Here is a 7381-nt window from a genome sequence, read left to right on the forward strand (position 1 = left end):
CTTGATCCTTGTGTTCTGCAGAAGGTCCTTGTGCCCTGACCTACCTACTTATATATTTCTTTTGTTTGGATGGCCAAAGTCATTAAATTCAAAAATACTTAAACGCAGTGGCGCTCATCCCATTACTCTTGCTGCTCATTTGTTTTGCAAATGCTCATACATACGAAGTTGTGTGAGACCGCTGACGCCATAAGGTTCGTTGCTCACGCCATAAGCTTTGTTGGTCCCAGAATAGCCAAGCTGTTGTAAAAAATGTAGAGTCTTTTTATACCCTTGCAGAGGGTATTATAATTTTGTCCAAAAGTGTGCAACGCAGTGAAGGAGACATCTCCGACCCTATAAAGTATATATATTCTTGATCAGGATCACCTCCTGAGTTGATATGAGCATGTCCGTCTGTCCGTCTGTCTGTCCGTCTGTCTGTCCGTCTGTCTGTCTGTTTCTACGCGAACTAGTCTCTCAGTTTTAAAGCTATCGACTTGAAACTTTGCACACAGCCCTCTTTCCTTTGCACGCAGTATATAAGTCGGAACGGCCTGGATCGGCCGACTATATCCTATAGCTGCCATATAACTGATTGATCGGAAATAGTATAACTTCGGTGTTTTTAGAGTTAGAGAGATCAAATTTGACACGAGAGCTATTTTTGGCAAAATATTACGACATGCCAAATTTCATAAGGATCGGCTGACTATATCCTATAGCTGCCATATAACTGAACGATCGGAAATGACCCAACTTTCGTGTTTTTAAAAATAGAAAGCTGGAACTTGGTACAGATTCTATTTTTGGTCAGTTAATCCAACCTACCAAATTTCATTAGGATCGGCCGACTATATCCTATAGCTGCCATATAACTGAACGATCGGAAATGGTATTTGGTAAAAAAATCAATTTTCGTATTTTTGAAGATAGAAGCTTGGTACTTTTTATACCCTTGCAGAGGGTATTATAATTTTGTCCAAAAGTGTGCAACGCAGTGAAGGAGACATCTCCGACCCTATAAAGTATATATATTCTTGATCAGGATCACCTCCTGAGTTGATATGAGCATGTCCGTCTGTCCGTCTGTCCGTCTGTCCGTCTGTCCGTCTGTCTGTCTGTCTGTTTCTACGCGAACTAGTCTCTCAGTTTTAAAGCTATCGTCTTGAAACTTTGCACACACCCTTCTTTCCTTTGCACGCAGTATATAAGTCGGAACGACCGGTATCGGCCGACTATATCCTATAGCTGCCATATAACTGATTGATCGGAAATGGTATAACTTTGGTGTTTTTAAAGTTAGAGAGTTCAAATTTGACATGAGAGCTATTTTTGGCAAAACATTACGTCATGCCAAATTTCATAAAGATCGGCCGACTATATCTTATAGCTGCCATATAACTGAACGATCGGAAATGACCCAACTTTCGTGTTTTTGTAGATAGAAAGCTGGAATTTAATACAGATTCTATTTTTGGTCAGTTGATCCAACCTACCAAATTTCATTAGGATCGGCTGACTATATCCCATAGCTGCCATATAACTGATTGATCGGAAATGGTATAACTTTGGTGTTTTTAGAGTTAAAGGGCTAAAAATTGACATGAGAGCTATTTTTGGCAAAATAATACGACATGCCAAATTTCATATGGATCGGACGACTATATCTTATAGCTGCCATATAACTGAACGATCGGAAATGACCCAACTTTCGTGTTTTTTAACATAGAAAGCTGGAACTTGGTACAGATTATATTTTTGGTCAGTTAATCCGACCTACAAAATTTCATTAGGATCGGCCGACTATATCCTATAGCTGCCATATAACTGAACGATCGGAAATGACCCAACTTTCGTGTTTTTGAAGATAGAAAGCTGGAACTTGGTACACATTCTATTTTTGGTTAGTTAATCCGACCTACAAAATTTCATTAGGATCGGCCGACTATATCCTATAGCTGCAATATAACTGAACGATCGGAAATGGTATTTGGTAGAAATATCAACTTTTGTATTTTTGAAGATAGAAGCTTGGGACTTTTTTTTCGATTTTTTAGTGTAATTGATTGGTTTTATTATGATGTAATCATAAGGATCGGCCAACTATATCCGATGTTTGCAATATATATCCGGTTTTAGCTGCAAGGGTATATCAACTTCGGCTCCGCCCGAAGTTAGCTTTGCTTTCTTGTTCTTAGATATTTTATTTTAATTAATTGGTTTTATTATGATGTAATCATAAGGATCGGCCAACTATATCCGATGTTTGCGATATATATCCGGTTTTAATTGCAAGGGTATATCAACTTTGGATCCGCCCGAAGTTAGCTTTCCTTTCTTGTTTTTAATTTTTTCCGTCGTGGAACCCGCTGTTATAATGAAAACATTTGAGAGCGGGTTCCACGACAAACGGCTGGCAGATGAGAGAGGGAAAGAGAGAATTCTATTTTTACATCGTAACATTTTTGGAACGATGAAAGTTTGAAACGTTGTAATCGAACCAATGTGAGAGTAAAGAGATCAGAAATATCTTTTACTATCCTTCCTCGTCAGCTCTGTTTTTGGTATGGATTCTAGCGCCTCCTCTAACACTAATTTTAAGTATCATAAAATCCACTTCGAGGATAGCCTAGATGGATAGTGCGCGGTCCTTATTCATGGGGTCCTGGGTTCGATTTCATTAGCGAGCGGTTTTTTCAACTTTGATAAAGTTTTAGTTTTATGATTCTTTTTATACCCTTGCAGAGGGTATTATAATTTTGGTCAAAAGTGTGCAACGCAGTGAAGGAGACATCTCCGACCCTAAAAAGTATATATATTCTTGATCAGGATCACCTCCTGAGTTGATATGAGCATGTCCGTCTGTCCGTCTGTCTGTCCGTCTGTCTGTTTCTACGCGAACTAGTCTCTCAGTTTTAAAGCTATCGTCTTGAAACTTTGCACACACCCTTCTTTCCTTTGCACGCAGTATATAAGTCGAAACGGCCGGGATCGGCCGACTATATCTTATAGCTGCCATATAACTGATTGATCGGAAATGGTATAACTTTGGTGTTTTTAGAGTTAGAGAGTTCAAATTTGACATGAGAGCTATTTTTGGAACGGAAACGGCCTGGATCGGCCGACTATATCCTATAGCTGCCATATAACTGATTGATCGGAAATAGTATAACTTCGGTGTTTTTAGAGTTAGAGAGATCAAATTTGACACGAGAGCTATTTTTGGCAAAATATTACGACATGCCAAATTTCATAAGGATCGGCTGACTATATCCTATAGCTGCCATATAACTGAACGATCGGAAATGACCCAACTTTCGTGTTTTTAAAAATAGAAAGCTGGAACTTGGTACAGATTCTATTTTTGGTCAGTTAATCCAACCTACCAAATTTCATTAGGATCGGCCGACTATATCCTATAGCTGCCATATAACTGAACGATCGGAAATGGTATTTGGTAAAAAAATCAATTTTCGTATTTTTGAAGATAGAAGCTTGGTACTTTTTATACCCTTGCAGAGGGTATTATAATTTTGTCCAAAAGTGTGCAACGCAGTGAAGGAGACATCTCCGACCCTATAAAGTATATATATTCTTGATCAGGATCACCTCCTGAGTTGATATGAGCATGTCCGTCTGTCCGTCTGTCCGTCTGTCCGTCTGTCCGTCTGTCTGTCTGTCTGTTTCTACGCGAACTAGTCTCTCAGTTTTAAAGCTATCGTCTTGAAACTTTGCACACACCCTTCTTTCCTTTGCACGCAGTATATAAGTCGGAACGACCGGTATCGGCCGACTATATCCTATAGCTGCCATATAACTGATTGATCGGAAATGGTATAACTTTGGTGTTTTTAAAGTTAGAGAGTTCAAATTTGACATGAGAGCTATTTTTGGCAAAACATTACGTCATGCCAAATTTCATAAAGATCGGCCGACTATATCTTATAGCTGCCATATAACTGAACGATCGGAAATGACCCAACTTTCGTGTTTTTGTAGATAGAAAGCTGGAATTTAATACAGATTCTATTTTTGGTCAGTTGATCCAACCTACCAAATTTCATTAGGATCGGCTGACTATATCCCATAGCTGCCATATAACTGATTGATCGGAAATGGTATAACTTTGGTGTTTTTAGAGTTAAAGGGCTAAAAATTGACATGAGAGCTATTTTTGGCAAAATAATACGACATGCCAAATTTCATATGGATCGGACGACTATATCTTATAGCTGCCATATAACTGAACGATCGGAAATGACCCAACTTTCGTGTTTTTTAACATAGAAAGCTGGAACTTGGTACAGATTATATTTTTGGTCAGTTAATCCGACCTACAAAATTTCATTAGGATCGGCCGACTATATCCTATAGCTGCCATATAACTGAACGATCGGAAATGACCCAACTTTCGTGTTTTTGAAGATAGAAAGCTGGAACTTGGTACACATTCTATTTTTGGTTAGTTAATCCGACCTACAAAATTTCATTAGGATCGGCCGACTATATCCTATAGCTGCAATATAACTGAACGATCGGAAATGGTATTTGGTAGAAATATCAACTTTTGTATTTTTGAAGATAGAAGCTTGGGACTTTTTTTTCGATTTTTTAGTGTAATTGATTGGTTTTATTATGATGTAATCATAAGGATCGGCCAACTATATCCGATGTTTGCAATATATATCCGGTTTTAGCTGCAAGGGTATATCAACTTCGGCTCCGCCCGAAGTTAGCTTTGCTTTCTTGTTCTTAGATATTTTATTTTAATTAATTGGTTTTATTATGATGTAATCATAAGGATCGGCCAACTATATCCGATGTTTGCGATATATATCCGGTTTTAATTGCAAGGGTATATCAACTTTGGATCCGCCCGAAGTTAGCTTTCCTTTCTTGTTTTTAATTTTTTCCGTCGTGGAACCCGCTGTTATAATGAAAACATTTGAGAGCGGGTTCCACGACAAACGGCTGGCAGATGAGAGAGGGAAAGAGAGAATTCTATTTTTACATCGTAACATTTTTGGAACGATGAAAGTTTGAAACGTTGTAATCGAACCAATGTGAGAGTAAAGAGATCAGAAATATCTTTTACTATCCTTCCTCGTCAGCTCTGTTTTTGGTATGGATTCTAGCGCCTCCTCTAACACTAATTTTAAGTATCATAAAATCCACTTCGAGGATAGCCTAGATGGATAGTGCGCGGTCCTTATTCATGGGGTCCTGGGTTCGATTTCATTAGCGAGCGGTTTTTTCAACTTTGATAAAGTTTTAGTTTTATGATTCTTTTTATACCCTTGCAGAGGGTATTATAATTTTGGTCAAAAGTGTGCAACGCAGTGAAGGAGACATCTCCGACCCTAAAAAGTATATATATTCTTGATCAGGATCACCTCCTGAGTTGATATGAGCATGTCCGTCTGTCCGTCTGTCTGTCCGTCTGTCTGTTTCTACGCGAACTAGTCTCTCAGTTTTAAAGCTATCGTCTTGAAACTTTGCACACACCCTTCTTTCCTTTGCACGCAGTATATAAGTCGAAACGGCCGGGATCGGCCGACTATATCTTATAGCTGCCATATAACTGATTGATCGGAAATGGTATAACTTTGGTGTTTTTAGAGTTAGAGAGTTCAAATTTGACATGAGAGCTATTTTTGGAACGGAAACGGCCTGGATCGGCCGACTATATCCTATAGCTGCCATATAACTGATTGATCGGAAATAGTATAACTTCGGTGTTTTTAGAGTTAGAGAGATCAAATTTGACACGAGAGCTATTTTTGGCAAAATATTACGACATGCCAAATTTCATAAGGATCGGCTGACTATATCCTATAGCTGCCATATAACTGAACGATCGGAAATGACCCAACTTTCGTGTTTTTAAAAATAGAAAGCTGGAACTTGGTACAGATTATATTTTTGGTCAGTTAATCCGACCTACAAAATTTCATTAGGATCGGCCGACTATATCCTATAGCTGCCATATAACTGAACGATCGGAAATGACCCAACTTTCGTGTTTTTGAAGATAGAAAACTGGAACTTGGTACACATTCTATTTTTGGTCAGTAAATCCGATCTACCAAATTTCATTACGATCGGTTGACTATATCTTATAGCTGACATATAACTGTACGATCGGAAATGGTTTTTGGTAGAAATATGAACTTTCATATTTTTGAAGATAGAAGCTTGGGACTTTTTTTTTTCGATTTTTTATTGTAATTGATTGGTTTTATTATGATGTAATCATAAGGATTGGCCAACTATATCCGATGTTTGCAATATATATCCGGTTTTAGCTGCAAGGGTATATCAACTTCGGCTCCGCCCGAAGTTAGCTTTGCTTTCTTGTTATATTTACTTTTATTTTTTTATTAATTATTTTTTTTTTACTTTTAATTTTGACGTTATTATTATTTTCAATTGCATTCTATTACAATTGTTGTAAAAATAAGTGACGGACGTGTCGGATGACAAAATGCCGGAAGGACTCCATTGAAATTTGATTAGCATTTTATTAGCGGGACATAATGAAGAATAAAACAATTTTACAATTGTAAAATTAAAGAAAAATATTACAATTAAAGAAAAAAAAATAATAATAATTATAAAAGAAAGAAAAAGTTCAAAAGTCCTTACGAAGATTTGAACACAGAAAAATTACACAGTGTGTAACTACTCTATGCATTACGCTACCATCCTGTCTCGATCTGCGGCGATTAAAAATACTATTTGTTCTACTTACTACCACATCGGCGCATCGAAAACAGAAACGAGAAATTGAAATTGAAATTTGGAAGCCAAAACATTTTTACTCCGTCGTGCGAGCAGTCACACATACATACATAGGTTCACATTTTTGTTGACGAATACATGTAAAGAGTTCTAAAAATAGAATCGTATGCATGTGCGTATCCCCCTCACCAACGAGCTCGACGAAAAAAGTTTACCGTTTTGGGCCCTGATGTCCCATCTATGTACTTTATAATCTTTGGTTGCACTTACCTGTGTCAATAAAAACTGCGCTTACCAACAAAGTATAGCTGCGATTTTTTATTTAGTAGTCTTCGCATATTTTGTTTGGGTAAGTACAGTAGGTATTCAAAGACGAGACAAGGTGAGTAGCGTGCGTATGCGATCGATGATTGCCAAACAAAACATTGGCGCGGGTGTTGAGCGTCGGTCGCGAGCCGGCAAACGGCTCGGCGAGGGTGGGAGGTAAGCGGGGGTTGTTCCGTTGAGACATTGCTGCTTTCATCTATTACTCATCACGCGATGATATAAGTTTCGATAGGAATGAGTTTCTAAAGGGATTTAATTAAAGTACTTATAAACAAGAAAGGAGAGCTAACTTCGGGCGGAGCCGAAGTTGATATACCCTTGCAGTTTAAAC

This window comes from Drosophila bipectinata, chromosome 4, assembly GCF_030179905.1.
Source record: "Drosophila bipectinata strain 14024-0381.07 chromosome 4, DbipHiC1v2, whole genome shotgun sequence".
NCBI lineage: Eukaryota > Metazoa > Arthropoda > Insecta > Diptera > Drosophilidae > Drosophila > Drosophila bipectinata.